Below are 17,217 nucleotides of genomic sequence, written 5' to 3'. Positions count from 1 at the left end.
AAAACCCTTCCTCTGTCAAAGTCTTTCTCAGAAAATCTGACCTTTTAAATCCAACTAACAAGGAGACAAGCTGTTTAGGATGAAAGTGTTATAATTAGTTTTGGTGATGCCCCCACCTCATCGCCCAAAATGTTCCTGTTTCCCTCTTACACCCCAGCTCTGCCTTCACTGCCACACGTGGCTATGGCTCACCACCTTCTGTTATCACTTTTTAATGAAAAAAGAAAAAAGATATTTGGGAGAAAGTTGGTTCTTTGCAATCAAATAATAAACGAAAGGATCTGCCCCAATCACATTCTGACAAGAATTTCGATTCAGAGAAAATGTATTCCAGCATAAGTGGATGAAAAAGTATTAGAGAGGAATCACAATATTTTACTCATTTTTTACTCAATATTTTATTCATTTTATAGCAGTCTAAACGACAGAAAAAACATACAATTAGGGGTGCTCATACATTCACATTTCCTTCCTCTTGCATTTGCACACCTTTCCTAGCCTGCTCCATCTGGAGGAAGGTTTCCAGCCAGGCACGGCTGGCAAGGAGTCAAGGGCAGAGGGACACCCTCAGAGCAGCGTCCAGGGCTGGTTTTGGGTAGCAAGAGAGAATCTCTTTAAGCTCATGCTCTTTGTTAAAGCTTTCTGAGAAAGGCCTGTTGTGAAGAGGACTCTGACAACCCCCATGTGCCTTCACTGTGAGCCAAAAACTTCCCACGGGCAGCTCTTCCCTCAGTCCCTTCTCTGCTCCAGCACGTGTTCAACCACGCTGACAAGGGTGGGATGCAACTGGTTCTGCTGAGATGCTGTCCTGATGTGGGTGTCTGCTGCTCACCAGCCCCATCCCCTTTCCCTCCCCCACTTTGAGTCACACTTCCCCGTTCCTTTTGCTGGCAGTGGGATCTATTTTAATAGATGGGAAAGCGATGCCTCTCCAGACTCCCTGTGCTTCAGCTTAGAGCTGCTGGCTTGCTGCTGTCAAATCTCCCCATCCATACCCCAAAAACCCGCAGCTGGGGGCACAGGAGGGGTGAGGTGCGTTTGCAGGTTCTTCCCATGCCTGGAAGGGCAGCAGGCAGCTCCAGTGCTCCCACTAAGGCCAAGCCTGTTGCAGTGTTTTGGCCCAGAGGCAGAGAAAACCCAGCTTTGATTAGAGATAAGCAGGATGTTTTCCATGCTGAACTTCCAAAGAGACATTAGGCAGGATCAGTGGAGCAAACTCCTCTTTAAACAGCAGCTGCAGAAGACAGAGACTCAGAGTGAACAGGGGAAAGAGCTGCCTGACACCAGCGTGCTGTCCTTTGATTTCATTTTATCCCTGTACCAAAGCACAATGGAAACATCCTTCTGTGGCTGAGAATTTGCACAGGGGCTGGGGGAAACCTGCTGTGCCCTGGAGCAGACCCACACCACGGGAGTGCTCCGAAATTCCATTAACCCCTCTGGAAAGCAGGCCAAGCCCTTTCTGTACAAGCAGCAGCTTTTGCTCTGCATATTTACACAGGAGAGCTAAACCAAATCACCAGAGCAGACAGAGCTTGAGGGTTCTGCCAGGTATCTCCTGGTGGGTTGAGCTGAGATGCTGCGTGCCCCTGGCATCCCCTGCATGCTGCCATCCCAGCAGCAGCTCTGCTGCAGCCCTGCATGCCCAGACGTGCTGGGAGAGGCAGAGGAGGAGCAGGAAGGCTGTACCTGGGAGCTGCCAGCCAGCCACCCACGCCTGCCAAACTCCCCAGCCCAGAGGAACAGAGGAGGTTTGGTCACGCCAGCGAGGAACGTCACTGCTCCCATCATCAGACCGGCTTCAAAATAATAAATGGTGCTAAGTGACAAATGTTCCTTCCTCTTCATTTCCCCCAGGGTTCAGGAGGCTTCCACAAACTGATAAAGGTGATTTCCAGGTTTTTTTCTATAAGTTTGTGTTTGCTTTAGTGAGAATTTATGGCTCTGTTGTAATTAAAAGGTCCCAATAGTAGGATTTAGAAGTTAATACAACAAAATATATCCCACCAAATATCTCAGTATTTGCAATACAGGATTCAGTTTGGTTTGCTTGTATTTACAGGATTCCTTGAGGTGACTCTCACCAGAATTACCTTATGCACTTCCAAAAAATCCATGGTACAAGTGAGGACTCTGGCTCCCCTCCAAGCTCACAGCTGTAGGAATTGTAGGCAGAAGGAATCCACAGGCACACACAAGCTGACATCCTCTGGAATCAGATGGTCTACTGCAAATTCCCAATCCTGCTCTCCATTAACCCAGGCCTCTCTCTGCCTCTCCCTGTTTTGTGAGCCAAACATGTTCAAGGGATGGGAGGTGAAGAGAGAATGATTTTTCACTGTCTCTTTAATGCAGGAACTGGGAACATCGAGTTAAATTAGTAGGAGATATGCTGAAAACAAAATAAGATATTCAGCTTCACACAGGGGAACTATGGGACTATTTGAGTGAAGATTTTTATGGATGCCTAAAGTTTGCATAACTTTAAAATATGACTAGGCAAACTCACAGAAGAAAATTCCAGTTGGAGCCAGAAACCACAAGGATCTCCCTGAGCTGCAGATTGCTGGAGGCTGTAAGAGAAATAGCACTTTTTGACTGAACTATTCCTAGGAATTTCCCAAAACATGAACTGTGGGTCACTGCTGGAACTGGAATACATGGCTGGATGTACCTGTGCTCTGACCTAGCCTGATCATTCTTTTTCCTTTCTTATTCCACTGTGCAGCACTGTAGGAGGTAAAATCTGTGCCATTGAGAGCTGCCTGTTTCCTGAAAAAAAAAAAAAATCTCCTCTGAAGGCTGAATTTGCTCAGGAATCAGTGGTGGGACACTGAGATGGTAAATCAAGGGTCCAGTGACTGAGCAGGAAAATCCCCACAACAACAGCAGGGCTTTATGAATAGACAGCACTGTCAGGTAGCTGGGATGGAAAAACACATTCCTGCTATCAGCTCCAAAGGCTCAGCCTGGCAAAGAGTGTGACTGCAGATTGTGAGTGTCTGTTTCCTTTTCTTTGTTTCCTTGTTGCCTTTTTTAAACAATCTGCCAATTCATCATTAAGAAATTAAATATTTTATAGCTGCTGTGATGCTGATGACAGGTGCCAGATTGATTGGTTCTGGCAGAGGGAATTTGCTGCTCATTTCTTCCCTTTGCAGCAAGAAGTTGTGTGCACAGGGGTAGAGAGAGGGAAGAGCTGAAGTCTCCAAGCTGTCCAGATCTGACCCAATAAAGAGTTTAAAAATAGGTACAATCTGGAAACATATCGGTGCCAAGAACCACGACAACAAAAGCCCAGCTCGAGTGGCTGCATTTGCTAGTCCTGCACACAGTGGGTGGAAGGGGAACTGTCAAGGTTGCCCTGACTTACAGGAGCCCCAGGATAGTGCTGCTTCCAACCACTGAGCTCCAAAAGGAGCAATCATCTCATCAGAGCCAGAGACCTTGAGCCGTGTTCTGGTCTCTGCCACTGACTTCCCACACAGCCCTGGGTAACTCCTGGGCAAGAACACACCTCTCTTTTTGTGGCTGTTTCAGCTTCTCCTTGGGAATGAGCTCATCTGAGCATCGCCATCAGATGTGCCCTCCCCTTCCCATGCCCTGTCCTGCCCTTGGCCCTGTCCTGAGCACGGCTCACCTCGTGCCCTGGCAGGATCTGGGGCTATGGGAAGTTCTGGGGGTATGGGAAGTTCTGGGGGTGTGGGAAGCTCTAAGGGTAGGGAAAGCTCTGGAGATAGAAGTTCTGGGGGATATGGGAATTTCTGGGGGGTAGGGGAAGCTCTGAGGATATGGGAAGTTCTTGGGGATATGGGAAGTTCTGGGGGATATGGGAAGTTCTTGGGGATATGGGAAGCTTTGGGGATATGGGAAGTTCTTAGGGATATGGGAAGCTCTGGGGGATATGGGAAGTTCTGGGGGATATGGGAAGCTTTGGGGATATGGGAAATTCTGGGGGATATGGGAAGCTTTGGGGATATGGGAAGCTCTGAGGATATGGGAAGTTCTGGGGGTAGGGGAAATTCTGGGGGCAGGGGAAACTCTGAGGATAGGGGAAGCTGTGAGGATATGGGAAGTTCTTGGGGATAGGGGAAGCTCTGGAAGATATGGGAAGCTCTGAGGATATGGGAAGTTCTGAGGATATGGGAAGCTCTGGGGGCTATGGGAAGTTCTGGGGATATGGGAAATTCTGGGGATATGGGAAGTTCTGGGGATATGGGAAGCTCTGGGGGCTATGGGAAGTTCTGGGGATATGGGAAGCTCTGGGGGCTATGGGAAGTTCTGGGGATATGGGAAATTCTGGGGATATGGGAAGTTCTGGGGATATGGGAAGCTCAAACCCACCTTTGATCACCTCCACCTCCTCCTTCCCCACAGCTTTTCCAGCAGCCCAGCTCCCCTGGGACAGCCTGGCTTGTGCAGCACCGGGCTGAGGAGACAGACGAGCCACCTTCCCAGGGATGACACTAACAAGATTTAGTACGTGACTGAGGCTTGCAATCGCTGGTGATAACTAGAGAATTACCCTGATAAATATTTGATATGATTTGGAGAGTAATAATAGATTTTTCTTGCCCACGATTTCCATCAGGAAGAGGCAAGGGGAAGGAGCTGCTGAAAAGGGGAATGTAATTGTGGCATCCATCTTTCTGTCTGAGGTTACCTGTCCTTTGCAATAGATCAGTGGGGAATGGGGCAGGGGAGATGTGGAGGGGCAGGAGGTGACAGGGCATCCCTCAGCCCCACTGCACTCGAGATCTGCTGGCAGCCCGAGGCTCTGAGAGGATTGAGTGTGTGATTCCGTGTGTGTGTGACAAACCAAACTGAAAAATGGAGGGGGACAAGTAAGTAAGGCCAGAGAAAGAAAATAGGTTGGAAAAATCCAAGGCAACAATGGAAAAAGGTCTGGACTGGTGATGGGAAAGTTGGGATGCAAAGGGAGCTTTCTCTGTGTTGTTGGATGTAAATGTAATGACAGCTCCCCAACACCACCAAATCCCAACAGGATTCCCACTCCTCAGAGCCAAGATATTTTGTTGGCATGGAGGTGACAGCAGCAGATATCTCTGTGGAGGTCAGTGACACACAGCAAGGCCTCGAAGAGTGGGAAAGCAAACCCCCCCTTCACCCCCTGGCATGGGGTGGTCCCAGAGACCTCACAGCTTTTGTTGCCATTGGGTATCACGGCAGGATGGCAGCTCTGTCCTGGGTCACAGCACACCCTCAGCAAAAGCCACTGACTGGCACATAAAGGTTCAGTTTTCACCCTGCTGGATCCCCCACAAAGCCATGTTTAAGACCATAGGTAAGTTTTCACTTCTGAGGAATCACTTTTCCTCACATTGGCAACAGCACAACCCTTGCAGGACTCTGCATCTGAGAATCTGGGATAGCCAGCACCCAGAGCTGCTTCCCTGGCTGTGCCACCTGCCTGCTGTGGCACACAGAGCAAATCACTTCACCCCTCCATGCCTCCATCCTCTTCCCAGAGCTTCCTCTGCTGATGCAGCTGTCCCCACTGGAGCAGAGGTTTGGCAGTGCAGTGGTGCCTGGATCTCCAGTTTCCCCCAGGATATGAACCCAGGTGTCCTGGTTTCCAGATCTATCACTGGTGGAAGCAGCACATGATGTCTGCCTCTGAACCCGTGGGTCTCCTCTCACCTAGGTGCCCAGTTTGAGGCCTCTGACTGTAAGTGTTCACCTCATTCTTTATTCCTGTCCTCATTTCACACTCAAGTCATTACTCAGGCTTCATTCGGTGGCAACAGCTAAAGGAGATTTTCAGATAATGCAGGCAAAGCAAGTGAGAACAAAGATCACAGCAAGGAAAGTGGTTCTTTGGCATGTTCACATAACAGCTACTCCATCAGGTAGAACATGACAGTTATTGTAGGAATCTCTTCATAAACCCTAATACACACTCAATTATATACTCTTAAAACTCCCTTTTTGTTCTGTATCACTCATCTAGAGAAGTGTCAGCTAGAGAAAGGCAATAATCCACAGAGACACCAATTCATTTCATCGACATGCTCGGGGATAGTTATTAATAGCAGAGCTGCTGGCTAATTGCACATGTCCTGTTACAGGAGATCAATCACACACAGAAGAGCTTGAAAACAACTTTGTGTCATTTCACACAGAACTGTTTAGTCAGGGCTACACCTTTAGTGGTGGCACAATCTCAGGGGCCAGGGCTTGTAGTGTGGATAGGCACAGCCTAAATATCCCTTGTTAAAAAAGATAATAATAAGAATATTTTTTTATCTTGCAGGTAAAAAAATATTCTTTTTATCTGCAAGAGGCTGTGGACAACGTGGTTGTCTCTTCTCCAAGCCAGCAGCAGAAGGAGAGGCAATGTTCAGCATGTAACAAACTAAACTCACCACTGTGCTGTTGATAAATCACTCTGTTCTTATTTAGGTTCACATAAAGCTCCCAGACAGAGATAGGGATCTTATTGTATGAGTTGCTGCACATACATATACAAATAATACAAACGAGACTTAGGCTCTTATAAATAAAGAAATTAAATGAAATAATTGTGTAATAATAAATTATAATTATAATTATAATTATAATTATAATTATTGCTATTATTATAATTATTGCTATTATTATTATTATTATTAGTAGTAGTAGTAGTAGTAGTAGTAGTAGTACTAAACTAAATAATAATCCTGCAGTGAAATCAGCGAGAGGAGCCCCATCAAAGACAAACTCCATTTCCTCACCTCTGGTGCCTAATCCCAATCCAGTTTCCTTCCCTTCCAGCTCCCAGCAATCTTCAGGGGCTCTTGAAATGAACAACTACTTCCATCAGCACATCGTAAAGGTTAATCTCCCCTTCAAGCAATCATCTCAGTAAGAATGACGAGTTTAATTTAAGGATAGTTTCTAGACAATAAAGCTACAACTTACATGGCTGTGCTGAAGAGACAATCAGACAAACAAGGCACTGTCTCCAATGATGGATTCATTCGAACCTGGAGAGCTGGAGTTGAAAGAAAAATTCAAAAAGCCTCCTTGATTTTTTTGCTTTCATGCCCATTAAGATGTCACAAGATGCTTTAATTCGATATTGTTATTAACAAGAATGTAGCACACAAATTAAACATACTCCATGCTTCGTCTCATTTGGCCAGGAAGGTAATTTTACCCAAGTGGATTCTCTAGAGAGCTTTGTGTGTTCTCCTTGTTCTGGAACAGCTCCGGATCTGGGTCCCAATTCTGTTGTGCATCTGAGCATCTCTAAATCTGTGGGGTGGACACCAGCATTTCAGTGAGTTCACACAGACAGCAAAGTCTTTCATGTCTAATCCTGAGATCAAAAATTCAAAAATAACATGGGAAATACAGCTGCTAAGACCCTGGGCTAGATAATTTAGCATTTTTTTCTGAGCTATACACCTGCAGCCTGTTTTTGTAATACCGATACAGGGAGAAAGATAATTCTTACCCTGACACAGAGTGAGATGTAGATGGGCTTTGCAAAGCACATATAATTTAGAATTTGCTTTCATACCAAGGAAATATCTTAGCAGGGAACTTTTTTGAGAGGGACAGCATTGTGCATCACTGCCAGAGCTCAGCCTAGGCTGGGGGTGGCTTCATGTGGTGGAAAAATCTCTCCTCCAACCCGATCTTTCAAAGAAAGTCTCAGAAATCTTCTGTTTTTTGGTCCCAAGGCAGTTTATTGCAAGTTATCTAAAAGATTTTCTTCTGGGGCTGCTGTGGTTTGCTCACAGCTCAGGCAGAGGCACACACACACCCTGACATCCTCTCTGACTCCCGACTGCTTCTTCTCTCCCCGCCCAGGGCTGCTGCTGTCTTTTGTATGGTACATTACGTGTTACATGGGTACAGTTTTTCCCCAATGCCTATTACCTATATTAAATGGTGCTTTTCTATCTTTTATATGGTACATTACGTGTTACATGGGTACAGTTTTTCCCCAATGCCTATTACCTATATTAAATGGTGCTTTTCTACTCTAAACCAATCTGTGAGTGCCAACATCACCAAGAATATGGAGGAAAGGAAGAAGAAAGAGGGAGGACAGGGCAGGCCCAAATCCCTCCATCTTAAACCCTCTGACCCCCATGTACAAAACCAAACCCCCCTGTACAGCACTCAAAAATTCTTCCCTCTACTTTGTGACTTTTTCTACTATAATGTCTAAACTTTTGTGACTTCTTGTTCTTCCTGCAAGGTTGGTAAATCGTTCCATGGCTCAAACCCAAAATCACAGCTGTTTCCAGCTGCCTGCCAGGGTCTCAAATGCTTCTGACCTGGGCCTGGAACATCCAAAAATGTCTGAGGGACATTTTGAGTTCCCACACATCACCTGGAAGTTCAGTTCTGACCTCTCTTCATGCTCCCCAGCAGTGGGCTCACTCAGGGCACCTAGCAGCAGGCAGTAAAACTGTCCCCTCTGCTCTACAGCCCTGGGTCCAGGTCAGCTGCAGACAGAGAAGAGGACAACGACAATTAGGATTTAGCAGAGCTCCCAACACTCAGGGGAGCAGCACACCAAAAGGACTGCAGGGCATCATGTTAAAGAGGTGGGGCAGACAGACAGACCTGTGTCCAAGGCGTGATGCAGTTCTTGTTTTGCGTTATTTAACAGGCAACAAGTCACTCACTGAGAGTCTCTAAACCTCAGCTCCTGCCTCTTCCTCCCTCAGGGCCCTGCAGGCTCCCCTGTGCCTGCCACCTGTTAATGTAATCATCCCAGCAAGGGGAAAAACTTTGCAAGAATTTCCCTCAAACAGCTCTCTCCCCAGGACATCAGCATCTACATGAAATTACAGCAGAGTGCTGCTGGCCCAAAGCTGAGAAGGAAAACCTGTCAGCTCACCAAAGCCTTCCCCTCTCTCCCTCCCAGCCCCATCCAGGGATGTATCACCTTGATTGCTCAAATCTGACTGTTTCCCAATCTTCTTTCATCTCGCATTGACCTCCCAGCATGGCAGAAGCAATAATCAAAGCTGTGACACGTGTGGAGCCCTGTGCCAGACGAGGCATTAGCAGCTCTTTAGATTGAAGCCCAGTTCATACCCACCCGGTAAATAGCCTTCCCAGCGAGCTCTGCAGATCCAGAGGCAGGTCATCAGGAAGCTCTTGTCCCAGTTTCACAAAAGGCCTGAAAATGAGGCAAATAGAAAGCCAAAGAAAAGAGCTTGCTCGAGTTCAAATGACTCTAATACAGAAGCAACAGGCAGGAGGGGAAAACATGCACTGCTCAAATGTTATCAGCACGTTGGGCTCCAAATGCCAGTTTACAGCTTTAGGCAGCTTTAGACAGCAAAATACAGAGGGGATTGTCCTGTGTTGATGTAAAGTAGGAAGAATGTGGCAGGAAATGCTAACAGGGAGCAGTAAAAGGGGATAGCAGAGGATAGCAGGCAGATCAGCAGGAGCCTGGACAGACAGTTTGTGTTCTCACACCCGGCTAACTCCTCTCCTGACCTGTTTTTCCTATTTTTCTCACCTGTTCTGGCTACATCCGACTTGAGATTTTCTTATGTGTGCTGCAATCATCACTTCAGTTTCCCACGCAGATGTTCTGATCTCTGTCAGGAGCCTGGAGGGATTCTCGGGAGCATCAGCAATGAGAAAGCTGTTCAGAGTGCCGGGGAAAACTCGAGGGAAAGAGCCCTGCCTGGGATAAGGGGAATGTCAAGGACATTCTGGCTAGCAAAGGTGCTCCTTAGCATTGCAGGTGTGAAAGGAAAAGCTCAGACTTCAAAACCTTCTCCTTTGTCTCTGGCAGCAGGCAGGGAACCTCTTCCCCTGACGTGTTCTCACTCTGCTCATGCCACAGCTGCTTCAGGAGCTGTATCCCAACAACTTCGGCTATTTTACCTCTCTGGAAATTCTCCCTTGTCGACCTGTCTTTTACCAAATTAAACATGCTATTCCTGACTCTTCTGACCTCCTGCAAATGTTCTGTTTTCCGTCTTCCAGCCCTCCTCTGCATTCAAGCACGGTTCAGCTTATCCACCCTGACCTTAAGAAGCCAGACATGGTCAGTGACTACATTTTTTGTCTTTATTTACTGAAATATCCCTCCTGATACATAGCATTTCCCTTTCTTTGCCTGACATCTCAGTCAGGCTGCAGTCACTCAGACCACACAGTCCTCGACCATTTGTGCTCACCATCTCCTATATTATATCTCAGACTATCACAAATCCTCACATTCCTGACCTGTCATCTCAATCTTTCTCTCTGCCCTCTCATTTCAATTATTCTGATTCTCAAGGTCATTTAGTTATTTCAGACTTGTGCTCTCATTTTTCTCTGTGTTGTCAAAACTTCCAGTTCTGTGTCCTAGGTGATTTTAGCCTCAGGATCTTGCTTTCATTGCCAAGATCATCCACAAGTAGAAAAGATCAGTTCCCAAACTGTTCTGTGAGAAAGTCTTTTGGCAAATTCCCTCCAGAGAGTCGCACCTCACCTTACAGTTTGCTAATCCTCCTTTCCTTCAGCTTCACTAATAATTTCCCACGTGGCACCTATCAGATACCTGACTGAAGCCTAGATAAAGGAGATCAGCAGCATTCTCTTTGTCTAGAAAATCAGGTATCTTATCAAAACAAAGCTATCATGCTCGTCTGACACAATCTACATTTCGTAAACCCATGTTGCATCTTATCTCATTTCCCCTTTATCTCTGTGTGTTTAATTGTTCTTCCCTTCAAAATTCACTTTGAAATCTCCAGTCAAGGTTAGACTAAGAGGCTTGGAGTTAACTGGGGAACTTTTCTCTGCACGTTTCTACTTCTGCTGTTGTCTGATCAGGTGGCTTTTGGAGACAAGACATTAATGACCTTTTCTGCTGGACCTGCACTTTAATATGACGATTCTTTGTGACTTCAGCTGAGGTGCAGTCCAGTGGCAGGGTGTAACACAAAGGAATGCCTACGAAAACCCAGAGGTGTGGAGGAGCACTGTGGCACCCGAGCTCTGCTGGGATTCACTGCAGAAGTGAATTGAGAGAAGCTGGCTCTGTGCAAGCAGGGAGCAGAGGGGATTAACGAGGTGAGCCTGGGTTGGTTTGTTTGTGAGCAGCTTTAAAAAATGTGAAAGTTAACAGTGATGGTTGTCAAAGTGCTGCTTGCAAAGTTCCCCACCGTCACAAGCATCACAAGCGACTGCCAGAGCTTTAATGTTAATTGGACAGATTGTCTGTGGTTTTGAAGAGAAAGCTGTGATTAATGAAACAACTGTTAACGAGGCTGGAGCAAAGCAGACCCTTCACCTTCCTTCTTTTGAGAGGAGGTAAACAGCAACTGCCTTTGGCTGCCCTTAAGAAGCAGCTGACTGAGAGCCTTCCTTAAAATCACTGCCAAGCCAGGCTGCAGAGATTAATTCAAGGAATGGAGAGGCATGAAAGTGCTTCATAGCTCCAGGAGGAGGCAGGGAATCCACAGCTTCTTCTGTGCTTTAATTCTGGGCAAGTTTTTCTCAGTTTAGACATTCAGAACTGACTGGAATGCACAGTCCTGGACCTTAGGTGACTTTGGGCCCATACAGGTTCTCCATGGTCTTTTGTAATCTGTGACTTTGCAGTGATCTAATATGGGGGCATTTTGCTCTCCTAATTCAGGAGTGGCTTTAATGTTTATACTGGCTGCTGAGTTCATATTTACACTCACAGAATTTGCCAAAGGAATACGTATAGATCCTCCTTGGATCTAAAACCTAATGGAATAATGGGGTTTTTTTTAGTCTTCCTTTATCATTATCTTTTCCTATCCATGGAACCTTGACCTCTGTCTTCACACCCTCTGCTTCAACTGTCACCCCTGAATTTCAGACCTGCTTCCCAAGGATTCCTGCAGATGTCTGTCAGAACACAGAGCCCAAACCAGACAGGACCTTCACCTTCTGTTACCCTTTCCCTCCCCTCTCCAGGAACGGTGTCTTAACACACACAGGCTAAAATATTTCCTGTTGCTCTCAGAGTGAAAGCACATGATTGTGCACAGGAGTACCCAGCTCTCCTTTGACTTTTTTTTATTCAATTTGTCTTCTGCTAAAGGAAAAGACTGGAGCATTTGGTGCCTGAGCCCTATGGAGTTTTCCTGCTCCCCCAGTGAACTCACTGGGACATATCCATGGAGCCATCCAGCTTGGATTAACACTTGGATCTTAATCTTCCTCCCACTGCAGTCAGCAGCACACCAGGCTGAACAGAAGGGGACACAGATCAGGCCTCCAAAGCCTGCCTTGAGCAGTGAACTGAGAGCTCTCCCCCCTCTCACAATGTGCTCCCACTCCGAGCTCTCCGGTCATTACTCTCCTTGCTGCCTCATTACCAGAATGTGCCATTAAAGTTTTGCTCACTTGAAAATGATCTCTTATTATCTCTCCATGGAAATTGCCCCGGCAACACGCTTATTTCAATATCTATCAAGCCAAAGAAAGCCATTAGAGGAATTACAGAAGCTGCCCGGATGCTCCTGCCCCATCCCTGGCTCCCAGGTGGGATCCCCCGGCTCTCCGGGCTCTGGCTCCATCACGAGGCCACTGCAAGAGCAGCCAAGTGTCCTTGTCAAGGTCCCTGGGAGGGTGGGGTGGAGGAAACCTGCAGTCCAAACCTGGCAGCCTTTGAAGCTCCCCCTGACCTGGTGCTCTGTGCCAGCACCACGAGTGGCAGCAGCGAAAGGAGAGGGGAATGGCACAAACTATCCATACAAAGGTGTGTAAACCTTCCCAAATAATCCTTCCTGGCTGCTTTGTTTTGGAGTGTCTCATGAAAAGCCCAGAGGGTCTCCTCTCCTCACTCTGGATGTCCACAGTGCTGTTTGTCTGGCTCCATTGCACCAGGCTGCCTTTTCCAGGCCATGGATGCAGGAGGCATCTCAGGGGCATGATTCATTTCACCTGCTTTGGACACCAGCACAGGATGGATTGCACCCCAGAGGTATCAGTTTCTCTCCCCTGTCTGCAAAAGAAGAGCAAATAACTCACTGCTGAGGGTATCTGTGTTGCCTGATGAAGCAGATTCTCAGAGTATCGTCTCTGGAGGTGCTGAAGTATTTGGATTAGTGACCTTGGGGAAAATTTAAAAAAAAAAAGAAACACCAATGGTTTAACCATTTCCAAAATACAGCCCAAACCTGTGCAGAGAAAGAACTTGGTCTCTTGATATCTGAGTGCTTGACAGACAAGTATCAGATTCCATCAGACTACCTGAGGCTGTATTTGATATTTAAGATGTTACAAAACCCTCTGGATTCACACAGGGTGGCAGCAGATGAGGTCCCAGGTCTTCCTTTATCGTGTACTGTCTCTTGTGACTCTGAGTCATACTGATGGCACATGGTTGTTAATTTTTTATTTTTATTTTTATTTTTATATTTTTATTTCTCTCCCTCGGCAGAATAACAGCACTGCCCTGTCTGCCACCTTTGACAACAGTGAAAGTCTAAAACACTCAAGGCATTTTGAGACAAACAAACTTGAAACAAACTGTGGGAGGCAGGGCCCTGCTCTGCCCTTTCCATCACCAAACTCTGCAGGTTGTATTTCTGCATGTCCTGGGGTGACTTTATGATGCTTATATCCCATTTGTCTGTTTAGCTCAGAAATGAGTTTTGCAGCTTTAGGACTGTTCTGAGAGCGAAGCTGGGGAAGAAGAAGCTCAGTTTGTTTTCAGAAACTGCACTCACCTCCTGCTCCTGGACTGTGCTGCCTGTGGATGGACAGACAGCAGGACAGAGATCTCCCTTGCTTTTAGTTAGTTTTTTCCTGAGGCAGAGAAGTTCCCTGCAGTGTGGGTTTCCTTTTCCTTAGACCTGTTTAAACCTGCTCTGGACTGAACACCCAGAGTGTCAGCGTTCAGGAACACACATAACCATGGGATATGATTATCTGCAGGTGCTTTTATTGAGAGCTCTGGGAATCAGGGGTACAAACCCAAATCTGACTCCAACATGGCTTTTGAGCTGAGTGTATTTTATATTCTATCGTTATATAACTTACATATTAATTATTAAACTTATATTGTTCAATTGTATACATTGACATTAATTTCTCGTGATCTTTCTTAGGCCCCTGACCACAGTTTCTCATGATTATTCTTATGATTAAACAGTAATTTTATTTAATTACTAAACAATCATCACATCTAACAATTATATCATTTATCATGTACTAGCTACACAGGTGCAGTTCTAGCAAGGTACAAGTTATTCATGTACCTAGGGTATTTGTTTTTTCTTTTCAGGGCCTATTGAGCTTAATTTTCCTTTTAACCCTAAATCCCCACGATTTTAAAACCCTCTTACTATCAAGAGGAGCACTGGCAGCTCTCAGCTACAGCCCACCAGGCTAGGCCTGGGCTGTGGCACTTCCAGAGCCAGAGAGGCTGATAAGAGACTGATAAGATACTGATAAGATACTGATAAGAGATCGAGTGAGCCCATCTACAGCCCACCAAGGGGACTTTCTGAGTTTGTCGTCTCTTCAGAACAGCGAGAGGTTTTATTGCTTAATATTGTTCTTTTTTTTTGTGTTGGTGAATGCTTTGTCTGTTAAATAAACAGGTTTTTTCCCACTTTTTGTCCAAGGAAATGTTTTCCTGAACCAGTTGTGGGAGGGTCTACTTGAATTTGCTTTCTAGAGGAATCTCCTTTAGAGGTTTTCTCCCAGATTTGCCCTAAACCAAGACACTGCACTTGGGAAGAGGCTTGATTTGCTCCTTGTAGTCTTGAAAATGGGGAAGAGAAGAAAGAATAGGGGCACATCTTCATTGCCAGTCAGAGATCTCTATTCAGGGGGGTGTTCAGGGTGGGAGCTGCTTCCCAGCAGCAGAGGGGTCTCCAGCAGCCGGGCACAGCTCTCCTGGAGCTGAAACAGCAGGGAGGGAGGGAGGGTGGCACAGGGCATGTGCCAGGCTGGTGACAGCAGTGATCATTGTGCTGGGGGCACAGAGACCCCAGAGTGCCGGAGCTCACCCCAGGTCGGGGTGGCTGCATGTGGTGGAAAAGTCTCTCCTCCAACCCGAGCTTCCAAAGAAAGGCTCAGCAGCCTCTGTTGTTCGGTCTCAAGGCAGTTTATTGCAAGTTATCTAAAAGATTTTCTTCTGGGGCTGCTGTGGTTTGCTCACAGCTCAGGCAGAGGCACACACACACCCTGACATCCTCTCTGACTCCCGACTGCTTCTTCTCTCCCCCTCTGCCCAGGGCTGCTGCTGTCTTTTATATGGTACATTACGTGTTACATGGGTACAGTTTTTCCCCAATGCCCATTACCTATATTAAATGGTGCTTTTCTATCTTTTATATGGTACATTACGTGTTACATGGGTACAGTTTTTCCCAATGCCTATTACCTATATTAAATGGTGCTTTTCTACTCTAAACCAATCTGTGAGTGCCAACATCACCAAGAACATGGAGGTAAGGAAGGAGAAAGAGGGAGGACAGGGCAGGCCCGAATTCCTCCATCTTAAACCTTCTGACCCCCATGTACAAAACCAAAACTCCCCTGTACAGCACTCAAAAATTCTTCCCTTTACTTTGTAACTACTTCTACTCTAATATCTAAACTTTTGTGTCTTCTTGTTCTTCCTGCAAGGTTGGTAAATCATTCCATGGCTCAAACCCAAAATCACAGCTGTTTCCAGCTGCCTGCCAGGGTCTCAAATGCTTCTGACCTGGGCCCGGAACATCCAAAAATGTCTGAGGGACATTTTGAGTTCTGACACCGAGGGTGTTGTGTTTTGGGTATCTGCTTTCCTCACTCTCTGCTGTGGATCCTACCTGTGCCATCCTTCCCTCCCCTGCTGCAGGGGCATTCTCCCGCCTCTCTCCTGCCTCTCCATCACAAGGCCCTCCCTTCCTCCTCGTCCCTTTTGCCACCACCTCGTTCAATCACAAGGCCACCGGGCTCTGCTCTAAACAAGGGCTGGCACGTATTTGTTAGAGCAACCAGCTCGAAGGAGATCTTTGCATCCTGCCTGATGTTTTTCTGGATTTTATCCTGGTTTTTGTCATCTGTGTAGGATGTTCTGGTCCCCACAGCCCCCCCCTGGGCTGTGCTCAGGGATGGACCCTAGGATTCAACCCAGGTCTCCAAGGGCTGTAATGATGCCACTAAAAGATAACTCAAATTCCATCAGTCCCCATACTCCATTTGTACAGCTGCCCTTGCCAAACAGCAGAGTGGGGCTGTGGCTCAGCCCAGGAGAGGAGGGGAGGGGGAGAAAAAAAGAGTCTGAAGGAGAAAAAGAAAATTTATAAGCCAAGAGATGCCAGAACTAAAAAACAAAAGGGCAGAAAAAAATAAATCCATGGGTATGTGTCATGTTCTGGTAGGGTCAGCAGGTTTCTTGCTGGAGCTTTTCAGAGCCTGCCTAGTGTATAGGTGTCTCTTGGTGACCTGGAGCTGGTTTGGAAGGTGTCTGCAGGGGGAGCGTTGGGAAAACATTTGCATTATCCACACAGAAGCCTCAGAGCCCCTGCAAATCTTTTCTTGGTTGTTTTCTTTATGAATGCCACCGAGATGAGTCCATTAAAAAAAAAATAAAGGGAAAAAAACCCCAATCTTACGGAAGAAGGGACACATTTTGATAAGCACAAAGTAGAAACAGGGTCTCTGGAGGCTCAAGCAGTGTTTATAGGACTTGGCTTGGACTTCACAACCTGCTCAGCTGCAGCAAAGGGATGTAGCCCAAGATTTCTGTTAGCTGACTTGGTCATAAAACAGCCAATTAAGTCTGGAACTCCCAGCGGAGGATTTCATTTCTTTCAGCTGGGCCCCACATGTGCTCTTTCTCTGGCTGACCAGAGCAGCCCTGGCCTTCCCTGCACCTGGAGAGACTTTCCAGCACTCTGTGGGCTCCCACTTATTCCCACAGTCCATAATGGCACTGCCAGTCGGGGCTCCTGGGCTCCTTCCCTGCCTCCATCTCCGCCCTGAGGGACGACTTCAAATAAATCATTTCCTCCCCTGTGCCTGCCAGCTGTGAGACGTGGCTAATGACACTCTCCTGCCTTTTCAGATTGCTCTGAGGGTCCCTGCAATCACAGGGCACTGCTGTTGTGGAGACAGCACTGGATTGTCCAGCTCAAAAATGCTTTTAGGGGACCTGATTGTGCTGAAGGAGGGGTTTGCTGACTGAGGCAGAGCGGTCAGAGGGTGAAAGATCAGCAGACAGCATGGGAGAGGTCTGAGATCAGCAAAGATCACAGCATCCAAGGA

General features: G+C 46.8%; 1 long non-coding RNA gene across 3 annotated transcripts; it reads right to left on the bottom strand.

Annotated features, from left to right (window-relative positions):
- Nucleotides 1–234: 234 nt before the first annotated feature.
- LOC140685233 (uncharacterized) lies at nucleotides 235–8,526 on the bottom strand. Of its 3 annotated transcripts, XR_012058531.1 has the most exons (6): nucleotides 8,348–8,482; nucleotides 7,160–7,257; nucleotides 6,922–6,994; nucleotides 6,735–6,796; nucleotides 2,094–2,772; nucleotides 239–1,234 (listed from the first exon to the last, which is right to left on the bottom strand). It is a non-coding gene; the product is annotated as an uncharacterized lncRNA (long non-coding RNA). The 3 variants fall into 3 exon arrangements; XR_012058532.1 differs by having other exon boundaries at nucleotides 235–1,234; nucleotides 2,094–2,573; nucleotides 2,675–2,772; nucleotides 6,735–7,257; nucleotides 8,348–8,526; XR_012058530.1 differs by having other exon boundaries at nucleotides 235–1,234; nucleotides 6,735–7,257; nucleotides 8,348–8,522.
- Nucleotides 8,527–17,217: the final 8,691 nt, after the last annotated feature.

The sequence above is a fragment of the Taeniopygia guttata genome, chromosome 17 (assembly GCF_048771995.1).
Source record: "Taeniopygia guttata chromosome 17, bTaeGut7.mat, whole genome shotgun sequence".
Classification (NCBI taxonomy): domain Eukaryota; kingdom Metazoa; phylum Chordata; class Aves; order Passeriformes; family Estrildidae; genus Taeniopygia; species Taeniopygia guttata.
Note: the sequence above shows the minus strand (reverse complement) of the source record. Positions and strands in the feature narration are given on the sequence as shown.